General features: G+C 44.9%; 1 protein-coding gene across 4 annotated transcripts in view; it reads left to right on the top strand.

The window, feature by feature from the left end:
• Nucleotides 1-12,525: 12,525 nt before the first annotated feature.
• The window catches only part of HIC2 (HIC ZBTB transcriptional repressor 2), a 166,248-nt gene continuing 160,316 nt past the window's right edge, over nt 12,526-18,457 (top strand). For 2 of the 4 annotated variants that reach the window (XM_060248938.1, XM_060248940.1), the window contains exon 1: nt 12,526-12,694. The gene's annotated coding sequence lies outside the window, so the exon portion shown is untranslated. Of the gene's footprint in view, nt 12,695-13,632; nt 13,715-18,457 lie in introns of those variants that run through there. The other 2 variants (XM_060248941.1, XM_060248942.1) reach the window with 2 other exon arrangements.

Here is an 18,457-nt window from a genome sequence, read left to right on the forward strand (position 1 = left end):
GGGATTGGAGCTGTTTATCTTGTAATCTGCCAAGTCTCAATGAGTGCTTTCACAGGGCGACTATTTGCAAGTAAAAATCCAGTTGTGAAGTGCATTATTTAGTGTGTGAATGCACCCAGTGACAAAAATGGCTATAAATAAAAGAGTTGATGCAGCTGCAAAACAAAGGTATCCTACCAGCTCTAGTCAGCTGAACTGACCATGTGGATCAATACTATGTTTACCTTAAGGCTAGAATACTGTAATGTACTTTATTTGAGTCTCTTCTTTGACAATATGAAAAGTCCAGTTGGTACAAAATGCCACAATCTGGCTACTATCAGGCGTAGGGTTGCCAGCTCTGGGTTGGAAAATACCTGGGGATTTTGGGGTGGGGCCTGAGGAGGGTGGAGTTAGGAAAGGGGAGGGGCCTCAGCAGGATCAAATGCCATAGAGTCCATCCTCCAAAGCAGCCATTTTCTCCAGAGAAATTGATTTTTATTGTCTGGAGATCACGAATATGAGCAGGAGATCTCCAGGTGCCACCTGGAGGTGGCACCAACTGGCATCTGTGTATCACTCCCATACTGTTTGTTTATTTATTTATTACATTTGACTTATATACTGAAGAAATGCCATTGGCTTCTGACCATTTGCTTCTGTCCATTTACCAGGTTCAGTTCAAGGATCTACTTATCACCCAAAGCCCTTAAAGTCACAGAGATCTGTTTACCTGCAAGGCCACCTCTTCTGCTTTGTTTTGCCACAACAGCTGTGCTTATCTAAGCAAAACTTTCAGAAAGTACCATCCTCCAAACAGGTAAAATTGGTGACTGCCTATTCACCCACATTCTCTCCTACCTTGTGGAATGGCTTGCGTGGGGCTATCAGGAAAGCTCCTCTATTTCTGTTTTTCTTTTTTACAGAACATGCAAACCAGAACTGTTCCGGAGGCCATTTTTAAAATAAAGGCAGTGGAACTACCATATAATAGATCAGCTCAGGAAGTGACTTCTACTAATTGGTAAACTGTTCCTATCTTGATTGTTTTGTTTCCTTCGCCAACAGTTCTTCAATCTCAGCCCCATTGCATTATTTACTTGTATTCAGAGTCTTTGCTATGAGACTGAACTTTATTATATAGAGGGATATATTTTACCAACATTGATGGCTGCATTGTCTTGGTTTGCTTGTGTTGTTTTTCTCAATTTTTCAACCCCAAAACCAGTGCATAACTTTGCTTTAAGAATCTTTGCTGTTATGTTCAGCTGCTCTTACAATACTCTGCAATTTGGACAATCAGCAAGCAAATAGTTCTTACAATATTTGTATCCCAGAGAGAAAAAAAAAGACTACAAACAAAGCTAGTAATAACCAGGGGTCATTTTGTAGAAAAATAGGTGGTGGAGCTCATCCAGGGATTATTATGCAGCTGCATCTATTATTCAATGGACAAGGTGGGAGGAGGAGGGGGAACCCTCAGAAAGGTTCAGGAGCTGTGCTCCTGTGAGTTCCTGCTGAATCCAAGGCCTGGTAATAACTGAAATAAGAAGAGGAATTGGGTAACACTGAGTGAAAAAGCTGGCTGGGTCCAACCCATTATTTACAAGCTAGGCTTAAGATGACCTCTTCTAGAAAAGTTCAATGAGGATTGCAGGACACACTCCCCTACCAGTTTTTCCAGGGCAGGGTGACATGACAGGACACAGCAAAACTCCTCACTTATCCATTCACTTGAAATTTTGTTGACATGATGTGTAGCTTTAAAACAAAGTTGGAAAAACTTTCCCCCCGCACAACCCATTGTCATTAGAATTTCTCAAAGAGTTCAGGCAGCAGTCTTGGCCTGATCCATATCTAAGGGTCAGTGTTTTGTCCATGCAAGCTTTCGGGGCTGTCTTCTCTATGTTTGAAGGATTCTTCTTTTTCTGTGGTGGGCGAGGGGACTAAAGGTCGGAGTTCTTCTGACACCCTCTTGGGAACTCTCTTATCTTTATTTGTCTGGGCAGGCCCTTTGGATTGGAATGAAGGACTTCGCTGTCTAAAACTTTGAACTCTAAGTAAGTTAACAAATAAAAGCAACTTTACCAACAGGCCAAGCAAACCGAGTTGGGGCTTTGTTTTGAATCAACAGCCCAGAAATTATTTTATTTCTATCCTGCCTTACAAACGAGAAGACAGCTGATGGCATAAGAAGTACACAAATATAAGACCAATTTTAAAAAGTATTAACAAACTTTGATAACTGAGCCCCAAATGGGAACGCTTTTCACTTTAGGGAACTTTCGAGTGAGTGGTTCCAAAGGGATCACAGGTGGTTGTCTAATTGGGAAGCACTTCCCTCTTTCTCAGTGATGGCATACTGCCCCATCTGATTGGTTACGTAGCACTGTGATGTCACCCAATTTATTATGTTCTTCCAAGTAGGTTGGGATTATCCTGTGACTAATCAATGGTATTAATATTCGTGTGCCTGAAATGGGAAACACTGACCTTGCTCACTGGCCTTCAGTGAAATCACTGTGTAGCCAAATGTGATTGGCAGCAAAGCCTTATGATGTCATCTTGGTCAATATATGACCCTCACTTAGCTGGGATTACCCATGTGGCCAACTGATCATGTGACTGTCTATGTGGCTAATAGAGGAAGCCTCAAGCTCCCTCATTTGCACTCAGTGATGTAATCACCGAGCAAAACACAATCGGTTATCGAAGGCAAACATTTTTGACGTCTTCCTGGTCACTACGTGATCCCTGATGGGCTAGAATCACCCACAAATCAGATAATAAGTAGATGCAGTAAGTAGGATAGAATTTTTTTTAAATATATCAATAAAATAAAAGGAACAAATAAATGGCACTGAAGGGGCAACAGACAGGAGAAACGATAGCAATAACCAGGATCAAAAACAGCTGAACATTTTCACAGGATAGGAGTTGGGGAAATATTTTTGCAATGCCCCCAAAACACCATTTTTAAACTGGAAATTAAAACAGAAGAATGTTTAACACAGGTTTTTATTTTTATTTTTTTTTTAAATAAAGACACATTAAGCAGTTGACGCAGCCATAAGGTTCATACGATTCAGCAGTAAAGAGAGCAATAAAATGAAGACTGTCAGGCTCCTCAAACGTTTTCTAGAATAAACACAATCTCCTGAAAGACAAAAATGAGTGGGCCTGCAGTACTTTTGTTGGGAGGGGGCTCCATAGAATGAGAACATCTTCTGAGAAAACCTAGTTGCTCATACTTGTCGGTTTGAGGACAACTTTGCATGGCTGTGGCACTCAAGGAGGGATTTATAATATAGCCTAAGTACAAGGGGAATAGAACAAAGATCGAGTCCAGTGGCGCTTTTAAGACCAACAAAGTTTTATTTAAAGTTATGAGTTTTTGTGTGCACACACACACTTCCTCAAATACCTAGAAATGGAAGATAGGACCAGATCTACATGTTTTTTGAGGGGGGGGGGCAAAATTAAAAAATGACGCCCCCTTATGGGCCATTCTATCTTATGGTCCCATAGAATACAATGGACTCCATACCCAATTTGGCGCCCCCCCTCCCTGTCAGTGCCCAGGGCAAGCACCCCCCTCTGCACCCCGTAGATCCGGCCCTGATGGAAGATAACTGTTCAAATGTACATGCACACAAAAGCTCACTCCTTATCTAAAGCTTTGTTGGTCTTAAAGATGCCACTGGATTCTAACTTTGTTCTATTACTTCCGACCAACATGGCTACCCACCTGGATCTACGAGGGGAACGGTACAAGAAAAGGTATCCTGTCTCCACTCATTTAGAGCTTTAGAAGGAAGAACCACAAACTGGGATCAGTAACCAGCAGAATGCTTCTCATTCTGGTATGTACCAGCTGAAGTTTCTTAGAAGCCTGCAAGGGTTACCCAGAGTGGAGCAAATTACAGTAATAGTATCCCCTATTAATTTGTTTAGGTGTGAAAGTTGGACAATGAAGAAAACTGAAAGTGGATTAATTTGAAACGTTAGTGTTGGTGGAGAGTTTTACAGATACTGTGAAACATCAAAAAGACAAATAAGCAGGGTTTTTTTGTATAAAAAGCCCAGTAGGAACTTTTGTGCATGTTAAGCCACACCTGCTGACGTCAAGCCAGCTGGAACTGCGTTCCTGTGTGTTCCTGCTCAAAAAAAGCCATGCAAATAAGTGGGTTCAAGTTCAAATCAAGCCTGAACTCTTCCTAGAAGCTAAAACAACTAAACTGAGGCTATTGTACTTCAGTCACACAATGAGATGACAAGGCCCAATGACAAAGACAATAATACCAGGGAGAACTGAAGGCAGCAGGAAAATTGACTGACAATCAAGGAAGCCAGGGCCTTCAGTTTGCAAGGTATGGACAAGACTGTTAATAACAGGATGTTTTGGAGGCCATCAGTTAATTGGGTTGCCATAAGTCGGAAGTGACTTGAGGGCACATAAACACACACAGATGCAAAGTCTTCTTTTTCCCAAAACAGATTCAAGTTCAGTAGCACCAGACCAACAAGATTTGTAGAGCGTAAACTTTCAAGAGTCAAAGCTCCCTTCGTCAAATATGAGTAGGAATGGAGATCTGAGTCTTTTTATCCCAGTCAGAAGAGTGTTGTGAAGAATGCTTGTAAAGGATGAAAAGGTACAATACATATTGTAATCAGCTTGATTAGAGGGGGAAAGCTTGGAGGCAGAAAATTAGTATCTGTCCTGAGACAAGAATCTTGTGTTCCTATTCAGCGGGGATGGGAGGGTCCATTGTTCTGAACTTGTAAATGAACTCAAATTCAGTAATCTTGGTGTTGTAATTTCCCTTTGAAGTTTCTTTGAGGACTGCCACACTTAGGCCAGCAACAGAATGACCTGTCCTCTTGCTGTTTTTATTTATAGTTGTGGTTTTTTCTACTTCATTAATTTGAACTACAAGGACAGATATATTTCTAATATTGAAGACTTTTGAAGAATTAACTGAACCCCAGAAACCCACCATCCTCTTTTATAGTGTCTGTTTGTTTGGTGCTTATCTTTGTGGAAGCAATACTGTTTATCTCTTTGAACTGGATGAATTGGCTTGCATTTTTCATTGATATATGAATTTATTATTACAGTTTATATAGTTTCATATTAAGATCTGGGCACAGTTGTTTGTTTTGTCAATGTGTGGTTTTTTTAATGTCAGATTTTTGGGTAGGGAGGAACATGTTTGTCCAATGAAGAGAATGGAAAGGCACTGCTGACAAGAGGGGGTTAGATAAAAATATGGTGCAGAGGTCCATCAGTGGCTATTAGCCACAGTGTGTGTGTGTATTTTGGCCACTGTGTGACACAGAGTGTTGGACTGGATGGGCCATTGGCCTGATCCAACATGGCTTCTGTTATGTTCTTATGACATTTGATGGCATATGGGGCTTTTTTATAGAAAAAGCCCAGCAGGAACTCATTTGCATATTAGGCCACACCCCCTGACAAGCATCATTGCTTCACGCAAGGCTTTTTCTACAAAACAGCCCAACAGGAACTCATTTGCATATTAGGCAGCACTTCTTGATGCCAGGCCAGCCGGAACTGCGTTCCTGCTCAAAAAAAGCCTTGATGGCATATATAACATTGGAAGATAAATGATTAATCTGAGGTGGTATGGCGGTGTTGTTACATCTGGTTATTGTGCTGCTGGAGTGGCTATGGGGACAGGCACCAATTCAGAGAATCTATTCCCCTATTTAGATTAGAATACATACAGAAATAGAACTTGCTGTACCAGCATATTGATTCCATTTCCCACCAAATTCCCCCAACATTTCCAAATTTGTGTCAAATGGCATAGAAGATGCCCCAGGCACCTACTGCAGCCCACAGAAAAACTCCCATAGGGAGGAGGAGCAAATTCCTAGCACCATCAGTTTGGAATCTTCCAGCTTGATAGAAATGGAACTACTACAATTAAATGCCCCTCACGGATTTCTCCAGAAAGCTGACATGGTTAAGGACATTGAAAACTGCTGAGAAGTCCAGGAAAGGCAACTGGGTCACACCCTTCCTTCTTTCTCATTCATACTAGAGTCTGAATTAACTCTGAATCCAGTGCACCTTTAAGACCACTGGACCCAGACTTTGTTCTGTGGTGTCAGAACAACATGGCTACCCATCTGAATCTATGCTAGAGGCCGCACATCACTTACTGAAATAATTTCCACTTCTAGGGATTCAGCCGGGCTTTGGTAAGAAGGCATTCTGGAAACTTACATGACCCATGTGGCTTTGAAACTGGACCATCTTAATGAACCTTCAACCCACACAAATGGTAGGTACTGCTGAGATTCATTCCTACACCCATTGGATCATGATCCATCCATGATAAGGGAGTTATTCTTGGAATACCCACCCCGTGAGTGCTTGCAACCTGAAATACCACACGTAGACTTAACATGCCGACCCAGATTTTATTTCCTTTAGCCATCAAGACTCAGCTGACTATGATCCCAGAGGGTTTTCAAGGCAAGAGATGTTCAGAGGTGGTTTGCCGTCAGGGCTGGGTTAACAATTAGGCCGAATAAGCAACGGCCTATGAGCCCCCACGCCTTTAGGAGCCCTGGGCTGGTTTGCCTCTCTCTGCCTCTCCCCAACTTTGTCAAAGGAAGGGAGGGCCAAACTGTGGCTTGGGAGCCACATGTAGCTCTTTCACACATATTGTGTGGCTCTTGAAGCCCCCACTGCCCAGTTGGCCAGCTTAGAAAAGTTATTTATCTCTTTAAATCACTTCTCCAAGCCAAGCCAGCTGGCAGCTTGGAGAATGCATGGTTGCTTTCTTTCCACCTCTCCATCCCTCCCCCATCTATTTTCCTTCCTTCCTTCTTGTCTTGTGGCTCTCAAACATCTGATATTGATGTCGTGTGGCTCTCAAACATCTGACATTTATTCTATGTGGCTCTTACATTAAGCAAGTTTGGCCACCTCTGGTCAAAGATGCTTTTGAGAAGGTACCTGCAGGAGATACTAAGAGATTGTTTGCGAGGGGACCCCCAAAATTTCAACTGCCTAGGGGTCTCTACACGGTTTAATCTGGGACTGTTTGCCATTCCATGCCTCTGTGTAGTGACCCTGGTACTCCTTGAAGGTCTCCCATTCAAATATTGACCATGGCTTATGTTGCTTAGCTTCTGACAAGATGTGGCTATCCAGGTCAGGACAATGATTCAGATATACATTGGGATTTCTCCATAAATCAGGAAGACCTAAGGCAGGGGTGGCCAAACTGTGGCTCAGGAGAATATGTGGCTCATTCACACATATTGTGTGGCTCTTGAAGCCCCCACTGCCCCTTATTGGCTGGCTTGGAAAAAGCATTTCTCTCTTTAAATCATTTATCCAAGCCAAGCCAGCCAGAGTCTTGGTGAATTCATTTAAAGTTAAAAGTTGCTTTCGTTCCACTTCTACCTCCCTCCCCCATCTATTTGCTTTCTTTCTTTCTACTTACCTACTTTCCTTCCTGTCTTATGGCTTTCAAACATCTGATGTTCATGTATTGTGTTCGCAAACATCTGACATTTATTCTATGTGGCTCTTACAATAAGCAAGTTTAGCCACCCCTGACCTAAGTCATCCCAAACAAGAGAGACTAACATGAATAATGGCACTCCAAGCCACTAGATTTCTGGGGGACCTCACCTCCAAGTCTGTAACTGCCAACCAGTGTTCCCTCTAAGCTAAGCTGAATTTGGGTGAGCTAGCTCACAGTTTTTTAGTCTCTGGTTCACACATTTTTGTCTTAGCTCAGGAAAATGGCCCCAGAGCAAACTAATTTATGAAGTAGCTTGCAACTTTAATTCCAGTAGCTCACAAAAGTAGAATTTTTGCTCCAAAGACTCCACAGCTGAGAGGGAGTATTACTGCCACATCTTGGTCCACTAAGTCAAAGAACCATGTGGGAGGTGTGCTATGTTATGAAAATTCCTGTTCTGTCTAGAGGATTAACATCAGACACATATAATCATTCCGAATGAAACACCTAGTGAAAGAAATATAATCAATAGACCTGTGCACAGACTTTCTTAAAATGACATCTACCTGCTAATTCTCACAGGTAAGTCACAATCTGGCTTCGTAAATATAGATATTCCCAAGAATGTCTGTACAAGTAAAAGTATTGTGTGAACTGATCCTGACTTCTAAACAGAGCCATGGAATGATTAAAAAAAAAAGGTAGACCCTTGTGCAAGCACCCATTGTTTCTGACTTTGGAGTGACGTCGCATCACAATGTTTTCACAGCAGACTTTTCACGGGGTGGTTTGCCATTGCCTTCCCCAGTCATCAACACTTCCCCCCCAGCAAGCTGGGTACTCATTTTACCGACCTCAGAAGGATGGAAGGCTGAGTCAACCTTGAGCCGGCTATCTGAACCCAGCTTCTGGCAGGACTGAAATCAGGTTGTGAGCAGAGCTTGGACTGCAGTACTGCAGCTTTACCACTCTGAGCCACGGGGCTGCTTGCTAATGATTTTAAAAAACCCCAGTAAATTGCAACTTCTGAAATTCATGTATTGGGGGAGTCAAATTTCTTGTGCTGTGTGATTATATGTAGCACATTTACCCATATTGTTAATATTTTAATGTTTCAGTACTGGATTTTCATTGTTTTGTGGGTTTTATCATTCCTATGATTTTTGTGCTTGAGAATCTACCAGCTGGGTGTGCAGGTTACAAATCTTGCGGATCCATTTTGCTAATGGTGATACTGTCTCCCAACACACAGAATCTTCCTTTGTTTTCACCAGCAAAAAGTACCACTGTTAGTGGAATGGCTCTATGGGATCCAAGGCAACAGAAAAAGGTAAAAGATCTAAAGTTGTAAAATAAAAACAATTGTGAAACCCCCCCCGAAGAAGCAAGCAGTGACTATGTTTGAAGAATTCAGCACTGACTCATGAAAGCTCATACCCCACCACAAATTTGTGTTAGTCTTTTAAGGTGCTACTGGAGTGTTGTTCTTTACTAAATAAAACTTTGTCATTGTTGAATTTAAGGGACTGGGGGATGTAATTTGTCCCCATTCATTTGTCAAGCAGAAGAACACCACTATGGGTAAAGTATTATAATCTGCTGTTACATCAGTGTGTTGAAGAGGAGAGTATGTAAACTGTATTGTATGTAAGCTGTCATAAAGCTCAATAATAATTACGTTTAAAGACGCTTTGTAAAAAGGAAACCAGATTAGGAGTAGGTTCTGTGGTTCAAAGCTGAAAAAAAAAAGTGTCTGGATAAACATAAGGGAGTGACTGTATTCTAGCCGGCTGTTCCTGTTTGCACGTGGACTGTGTTCTTTTTATGGGTCTTTTGCGCTTTGGAGGGGTACCGTTTGTTTTTTTACAAATCCACAAGTGCAAGGGCTGCCAACTGGCATTCTTCAATGAAACCAGAGAGTTTCTTAAGTAACATCAAATGCTGGGAGGCTGAATGAAGGCATGCCTTCATAGTAACTCTGAAATGGCCATGACCAACAGTGAATGTTTGCCAAAGTAAAAAAAGTATGTATTTGCAGAATGGTGTGCTTGTGTACCTTCAGCATCACAAAACATCTTGTGGCATCTTAAATACTAAGGCTCAACAACTTGTGTTATTTAAAAAAAATCAGCTGCAGGGGGGTCAGATATGGTTGGAAGCTATGATGGGAAAGCCCCTGCTGACCTGCTAGAAAGGGGAAAAGACAGGTTTCTGTACTGTGCCTGTCTTTTTCCCCAAGGAGGCTTAATGCAGCCTAGAGAGGACATTTGCAAAAGGAAAACATACACAAAGGAGAAGAGGGAAAGAGTAAGTCCTAACACTCTGGCTGCAATACATAGCGGGTCCTCCATGGATGTTTTTAGAGTCAAATGACATATATGAATTAGTCATGGAACTCTGGCATCACATCTAGTTCAGCTGTGGCAAATTGATTTGGTATAAAACCTTGCTGGCCCACTTCATCAGATACTTGGAGTGTTATCTCCTGGTGACTAACGTGTGTTTGTCTGTGTATGCTGGTGGTGAAAAGTGCTGTGAAGTTACAGCTGACGTATGGTAACCCCTTAAGGTTTTCAAGGCAAGAGACAAAGAGAGGTATTTTGATATTGCCTGTCTCTGAGTAGCAACCCTGGACTTCTTTGCCACTCTCCACCCAAGTTCTAACCAAGGCCAATCCTAATTAGCTTCTGAGATCTGACAATCCAGGTCAGGGCTTAGTGTCTCCATTTAATTTACTTATTAAACATTTCTATCCTGCCCTTACACTTCATACAGAATCCACAGCGCAACTCACAATGAAAATTAAAATTATGTAAAATGTTTTTAAAAAACCAATGAATAAACCTACCAAATAAATGCATTTATTTGTATAATTTATAACCTGCCTTTCTCCCAAAACAGGATTCCGGGTGATTTAAAACATCCAGCATTTGAAACAGCAAACACAATGAATTAAAACTCATCCAATAATACTTAAAAAAAAAAGCTGCTTTCTTTGGCAGGGCATTCTGAAGAACTTAGTGGCATCATCAAAGGGCTGTTTTTGTTCTGGCTGCCCTCCACCCCATACCACTGAAGGTGGGAGACTCACAGAGAAGGATCTAGATCAAGATGGGTGGTTATGTTAGTCCATCTGGTGGTGTGTTCACACTACACTATATAATGCATTTTACATGTGGATTTTACTGTGCAAGAATAGCAAAAATCTGGATGTAAAATACGTTACTTAGTGTAGTATGAACGCACCGTGTAGCAGTAGAAGAGTCCTGTAGCACCTTAAAGACTGACAAAATTTGTGGCAGGGGAGGAGCTTTCGTGAGTCACCGCTCACTTCTTTAGAGAAGGATCTCTACAGACCCTTGGTGTCTCCTTGGAATGAATTCAAGTTTCTCCCCCTTGCTGTTTCAGTTGATAATCTCTGTTTTGATTTTGCTCCTCCCTTGTGATTCTTTATTTTCGTTCCCTTTTCTGTCTCTTTGCCCTAAAATATTCCTGTAAAACGTATATACTCATTTCAGTGTTATTTATGCATCTGTACATTGGCATTCTATGTACACTATGCATCTAAGGAATGTACGTTATGCGTATCAACGCTATTTGAGCTGCGCATCTAAAATGCTGAAAATACAAAGGAATCTACAAAGCCAACAGAGAGCCCAAACTATTGACCAATACAGAATTTAATATAAAAAGTAATGCAATAAGGAAGCTTTCCTTTCTCCTGGATCTATGGTAGGAGACATCCCTTTCCAGACCATTTTAGAGCTTTAAATACAGGGAGGGGGGAGAGTTTACAAACAGTGAAAATGTCCTCAAGTTTTTTGTATCTATGTGTGAATGTCTATAGTTGCCATCTGAAGATAACAATTCTCACCAACTGCAGCCGTGCCTTCTCGTCCACCGGGCACTCCTTTTTTTTTTTTGCCACTATTATTCTGCTAATCTTTTAAGGTACCACAAGCAGTAGTCCGGTATCTTCTGCCAAAGTGTCAATCAGGCTCCTGCGCCCCTGCGAGTTTATCCCTGGAAGAAACTGACACGGAAATTGACATGCACTCCTGTAATAAAGCCCCTAAAGAGAAACATACAAAAGCGACTCCGCTGAAAATGAAGTTCGCTGAGCTTCCCCAAGCCTGCCGATCCGTACAGGATCCGTACAACACACACACACAAATGTATTTTCTTTTCTTTTTTTTCATTTTTCGGGGGAAAGAGAGAACGTGAAAGGGCCCCATGCTGCAACAACTTACCGACTCCCTCCGAAGTCCTCAAGTCTAGGACTGTGTTCGTTAAGTGTTTTCAGGATCGAGCCCTTCGCCTACCCCTGTCTTTGTTCGTTTTCTAGCACTAGCGCTCCCCCCTCCCTTCAAACGATGGAATTAACTAAAGCCGCGTCCCGATATTTTGCGTCCGTTTTAAAGCGTGGCTCCGAGCGCCAACCTCCGAACAATACAGCGCGCAAGAGAACGTGGTTATTTCCCCTCAACGCCACATGGACACGCGTTTGCAGAGTTGCAAGGGATATGTATGTGAGGCGCAACGTCGCATAGACAATAGATACCGTTAACAATTAGATCGGGAAAGAATACACCGCAGGGGTGCGTGTGATGTGTATGCGCGTGGAACTCCACACGCCAGTTTTGCAAAGTAAGACTCCCAACTGCTTAAAATGAAACAAGATGCCTTAGCCAAATTCCATGGGTCTTTCTGTGCGACTGGGTGGTTGGGGGGCGAGCTGTGTGTGCAAAGCCGCATTTATCGATGAAAATTCTTCCGCCCGATCCCCTTCTCCCCCTTCCCCAATTCCGCCTTTGCAAGACGCACGGGGGAGAAAAACACTCACCCACCCCCTAAATGTTTATTTGATAAAGTTGCACGCCAAAGAGAGATGCTGCTAACCCTCGCAAGACCCGCTGCTTGCATTCGCCTCTCCCTTTCCTTTCTTTCCTCCACCTCTCCCTTTTCCTCCTTCCCCACTTCTCTCTTTCTCTCTCCCTCTTTTTTTTTTCCCCTTTCCCATTTTGGCTTCTATTCAAATGTGGGTCAGGGGTGAGCGGCTCCCAACGTCACAAGCTTGCAAGATGGCGCTGGCAGGAAAGCCGTGAGATGAGGACCGGGCAGGAATAAACCGGGAGGACGGGCGAGGAGAAGGGGGCGAGGGGTGGAAGACGGGCACAAGTCCGCGCCGGAGACATGCAACTCCAAAGGTGAGCGGCCCGAAGCGAGCCACGAAAGCCCCAAAGGGCGGCGGGGGTGGGGGGAAGAGAGAGAGATCCAGGGCTCCGGAGCGGTCCCGCCAGGGGGTGTGTATGCATGCATGCATGGCTGTGTGTATGTATGCGCGCGCGGGCGCGTGCATGCATCCGGCCAGCAGCCCCGGGGTTTTGCATGCATGCTCCCCTGCCCCCCTCTTTCTCATTTCCATCCGTGCCTCTTCTTCGTCTTAGTCCTGGAAAGCACACAAAGGAAGAGGGGGACGTCTCTGGGCGACAGCGGCAGCTCGCTTTGCATTTCCAGCCCCCCCCCCCCCTTCTTCCACTTCTGCAGGCAAAAAAAAATCTTGTGCATTGTGGAGCGAGCAAAAGGCCAGTGTTCTCCCCCGGTTCTCTTCCCCCTCTTGGCCTGGGGGCTACTTTGCAAGATTTCTTTTTTTTCCAAAATGAAACTCAGCGGGTGATTCCCTGTTTGGGAAACTTTCGCCCCTCTCCCTTTACCCTACTCTCCCCTCCCCCCCACCACGGCTTTTCCTCCATGGCTTTGCCCGCTGCCTGGCGGGGTGGGGCAGGAGGGGGGGCATTAGCTGCAGCTGCCGCCGCCTCGGAGGAGCCCGGCAAGAGGGGAGGGGGCGGCAGCAGCCATGATGCGAGGGCCCTCCCCTCCCCCCCCCAGCGCGGTGCTAGCGGCCAAGTAATTATTTGGAGAGAGGGGCGTGCGCGCTTGGGGGGGGAGCGCGCACATGGGGGCGTCCTGGGTGCCTTTTCTGCACCGGGGGGGGGAGGCTTGTGTGGTCATCAGGGCGGCTTCGGTGCAAGCCATCCCTCCTCTTTCTTCCCCTCCCTCTTTCTGCTCCGGGCAGGGGGGCGGGCGGGCGGCAGGCTGGGCCGGAGCTGGGAGAGGCGAGGGGCCAGGGCGCTGGAGACCCGGGATGGCCCGGCAGTCGCTGCTCGGACGCTGCCCGGCTTCTTTCCGAGGCGATCCGCGGAGCCCCGACCTCGGGCGGCTGCAAGGTGACCCGTCCCCAGCACCTCCCCCTGCCTGCCGAGCACCCCTCAAAGCCCCACTGAACTTTTGCCCCGGCTTTTCTTCTTCTCCTCCTCCCCCCCCCCCGCCTTCCCCTTCTCCTCCTCCCCCCTCTCCATTGAGAGCCCAGGGACGCTGCCTATGCGGGGCTTTTGTTGCTGCCGAGAGCATAGGTTCCCATGCGATGCCGGGGGGTGGGTAGAGCAGAGGGGTTCCCCGGCATGGGCCTTTCCTACCCCCCCCCCCCGCACGCCCCCCTCCCGAGGAAGCCCTTTCTGGAATCTCCCCGGTTGAATCGGTATGCACTGCCGAGAAGACTTTACTAAAACACACCCCTTTTTCTACTGGAATCCTGCAGCAAGGCTCCCTCTTGTCTTTGTTGAGGGCCCCCCCATTACTATTGTAAATTGGCGTTAGAGGAATCCCCCCCCCTTTAAAAAAAGTCCAAACTGGGTTAAAATTTCCCCGAAGAGGGTTGCCTGCATAATTCACTGTTTTGCAGATTATCTTGGGTATGGTCCCCGTGGGCGCTTTCTTTGAGGGCGGAGTGGGTAAAGTCGCTTTGGGATGAATTAAACGGGGGTGGGTTTTTGTTTTTTTTTTTTGTAATCTGCATGAGAAAGGGACCCCACCGTACTCTAACTAGGGTAGAAGATGCTACCAGGCAAATGGGAGGAGAAAAGCTCATTGGTGCTTCTCTTTGAACGCTACCATCTATGCCTTGGGGGCACCCAGCCCTGGAAATGCAAAGTTTGGCAAACGGAGAGAAAGAAGCCAGGCTTCTCTTCCTTTACGTTCATTCCAGGTAGAGAAGCGGGCATGCGAAAGAAAGGTGGGCTCCCAGTTCCTTCTCTGTCTCTTGCCTCCTCCAGCCCTGAAGGTTCTTCTCCTTTATCTGCCTTCACCAGCTGGGCTTCTCCTTCAGTCCTTCTTACAAGGGGTGAACTCTTGCATTTAGAGGGTGGGCTTTTAAAACTCATGGGTGGCAGGTTTGGGGGGGGGGGTGTCTTTCTTTTCTTTATATTTTAAAATTCTTGTTAAAAAACTTTTGTGTTTGGTAAAAGCATTTGGCTTGTTGGGATTTTGAATTGTGGCTTGGATCTCTGGATGTTTGCTAGAAAGGTGTGTGTGCGCGTTTGTGTAAATGAGAGGCATAGGAAGCAACCAGGGATCATGCTTTTGGACAGGGGTAGGGGTAGGCAGAGAAGATTGGGAAGAGAAGACAGTCTTGGTAACAATTTTTTTTGGTTTTTTGGCACTATTGTTCCATTACAGTTGAGATGCTGATCGCTATGAATAATGTCCAAAGTGGAAGCAAATGCATTTTGAACAAAGAGGTGTGCATTTGAGTCCCCCCCCCCCACCCTTTTGGACACCAAACTTCATTTTTTATGGTTGCAGTTTGGTCAAGAGCCATAAATGGCTCTTTACAGATCAGGCTGTTCCAACTCTGCGTGCCATCAGTGACATATGAGGAAGGGGGGGGGGGGGGCGGGAGACTGACTTATTTCCACAACTGTCCGGAGTTTCTTCGGATTCCTGTCTATGCTTGTGTTAGAAATCATGAATTGCATTAATGCCCCAATGTTATAGGTTAAGCTACTTAAACTGGTTTACTGGGTGTAATCAAACGCGAGCTCCTTTTGAAATACATGGCTATGGTTCTCTTCTGTGTTGCATGGGCACGAATCCTGATGACTCCATAGGGACCTATGGCTGTTGTATTGCCTGGATGGAGCATTTCAGCCTTTTTCCTCCCTGTTTTGAGAGGCCCCCACCAGCTTGCCACCTGCTCCTGTCATATCATGTCAACAACTGGGGATCAAAAATAAATTTGAGCATAAACCCTGCAACATTTTGTGTTATTTATTCTCTCCAGGGCATCAACGTCTTGCTCCTTGGGGTCTAAAATGCATTCCAGAGGCACACACGTGAATATGCCTTTGTGTGCATACATACCCCTTTCTTTATAAAACAAACAAACAAACACAGAAACATCTTGGAGATGCAGGAGCATTTCTGCTTGCGCAAGGGATGTTTCTCATTTTACTTCTTAAACAAGTGTGTTTGCGCACCCACGTTGTCAGACGTATTAGCCTGACACACGTCATAATGAGGGTAAAGTGTTTTTTTATGGCTTTCCTGGGGTTTTTAAACTGTTGTTTGTATAATCTTATTCTATTGGACATCCGCTTTTAAAGATTTATCTAAAACCTTGCATTTTAATTTTTCTATTTCATCCCGTTCTTCCAAATGGAACGGGTGGGCTGTCCTGTCTTCCATGTTACTCTCACAACATCCCTGTGAAGGAAGTTAGGCGGAAAGTGAGTGCCAGTCCTTTATAGCTCAGAAGGGATTTGAACTCGGCTCTTTTTTGTTTTTTTGCTATCTGACTCAAAATCTAGATAGATTTTTTTTAAAGTGGGAGATATTCTATTTTTTTTTAAAAAAAACAGCAACTAAAGGAGCAGCTCAAGGCATTGCATTGTGTCATGATATAGGAAGGGTTTTCTTGGTAAGTGACCACAGTTATGGACTTGTGATGGTGAATTTAAAAATACTTGAACCATTTGCTGTCTTACAACGAAGAGCGGCCTGTCTGTCCGGAATTGTTTAGCCAGAGAAGTGTATGATGGGAGAAGCAGGGTGTCAGTTTGGAGGCTTTTACGCTGGGAAGCAGATGGGTGCTGCTTGCTTGTGCTGAAAGCTGAGCAGAGAATGGCTTTATCTCTGGGCCGTTGTGGTTCCCGAACGCTCCAAAAGTGCTGACTGGAGTGTAAAATGAAGTCAGCAAGGTGAGGCCCTCTAGAATATGGGACAGTGACAGGGTGAGAAATGAATACTGCCTGCTGCCCCCCTTTGTCAAAGGGGGGAGAGAGCACAAAAGCATATATAGCTTTTTGTTGCTTAGATGAAGAACTGACACATTAGAACTGGGTGGGCAAGGTTTTACAAAATCTGGGAGCCCGGTTTGCTTAGGAAATTGCTTGCTGTGGTGAGGAGGTATCTTTTCAGCTTAACAAAAGTGACCATTTCAAACCTAGGGTCTTTAAAAAGGGGGGGGGTCCTACGATCTTGCTACTCCCCTTTAAGTTTTGCTTTTGACCTGAAGGTTGCTGCTTCTTGGATGTATGCTTCTGGTTTCGGGGCAACTGAAAAACTGATCTTTCCTTCCAAGCGGGCGCCTTAGTTTTCAGCCCTGTAGCAGATGTTGGCCTGGAAGGGGTGGGGTGGGGGGGAAACGAATTGCATTTGTGATTCAGCCATTATGTGGCCTGTGACAGTCGACGCTCAATGGGGTCTGAGGAGCTGGGGGAGGGGGGCTTGTGTTTCAGCATCTCTGGACATGCCTGCTTGGTAGGGCTTGGTGAGAAATTAACAGGACTCAGCTGTTGAATTGCTTACCCAAGAATTCAGGCCTTAGCTCAGAGCTGCTGCATTTTAAAAGAAATGATGCCGGAGCATTTGACAGCGCCATACAAGGAAACTGACAACTGAAGCTATAGAAAGAGGTTTAAACCTCTCCTATAGGTCTGTGATATGCTTGCAACAGGAAGAGATGGTTTGGTTCAAACCATGCCAAGGCAAGAGTTCGCTGAGGCTGGCATTGTCCCTGTGCCTACATTCTTGGGGGCAGGGCAGTGGGTGTGTACTCTCCAGGTCTTGGAGCATCCATTTCTGAGAGTCCCCATGCTTCCTAGTGTACGTTGGGTATAGAAAGAGGCTGCCGTATAGGTCTATGACCTGCTGGCTCTGAAGTGAGTTGATCCCATTGGTACAGGTACGAGGAATAACTTTGTCTGAAAATTTGACTGATTTTTGTAACTCCAGCCTTTGCAACCTGATTAGGGGATTGGAACACCTTCCCTGTTGAGGAAGACTGAAGAGTGGGACTTCTCTGTTTAGGGAAGAGATGACTAAGGGGGGGACATGATAGAGTTTTATAAAGTTATGCATGGATTGGAGAGAATTGACAAAGATAAATTTTTCTCCCTAGAATTTGAGGGTATCCAGTGAAGATTCAGGATGGGTTAAAGGAAATACTCCTTTACCCAGAGAGTGATTAAAGCATGGAATTTGCAGGCAGGGGATATAGTGATGGCCACAGGAATAGACAACTTTAAAAGGGGATTAGATAGATTAATGGAGGATAAGTCTGTCAGTGACTACTAGTCATGGTGACTGAGGGGAACCTCTGTGTTCAGGGGCACTACCTTTGAATCCCGGAGCCAGGAGGCAACTTCAGGGGATGGTCTTGGCCTCTGTGCCCTGTTGGTCCTCCAAAGGAACTGATTGACCACTGTGAGAGACAGGATGCTGGACTAGATGGACCATTGGTCTGATCCAGCAGGGCTCTTGTTATGTTCTTATGTTCACCTGCCAATATTTGTTGCCCATGAGGAAATAACTGGTTCCTGTGGTGCCAAAGCACTCTGCTGCTACTTCTACATGGCTGCTCTCTTGGAAATTGGTCTGTTTGTGCAATGGATAGTCCATGCTGCTGTGTTCCAGTTAGGATGAAAAAGATACTGTCTAAACATGCAGCATTAATGGTACATGTCCTCCCCACCCCTCCACCCTCAGCCTTCTGATCCTTGCTGGAAAGCCCTGCATAGAATCTCCCTTGAAAAACACTCCTTGGGTGTTTTTATAGTCCTGTTGAAGTTGAACCATCAAACTGGGCTCACTTGCTTCTTAGAGAGCCATGGATTTCCCCCCCTCCTTAAAGC

This window comes from Heteronotia binoei, chromosome 11 (genome assembly GCF_032191835.1).
Source record: "Heteronotia binoei isolate CCM8104 ecotype False Entrance Well chromosome 11, APGP_CSIRO_Hbin_v1, whole genome shotgun sequence".
Taxonomy (NCBI): Eukaryota; Metazoa; Chordata; class Lepidosauria; order Squamata; family Gekkonidae; genus Heteronotia; species Heteronotia binoei.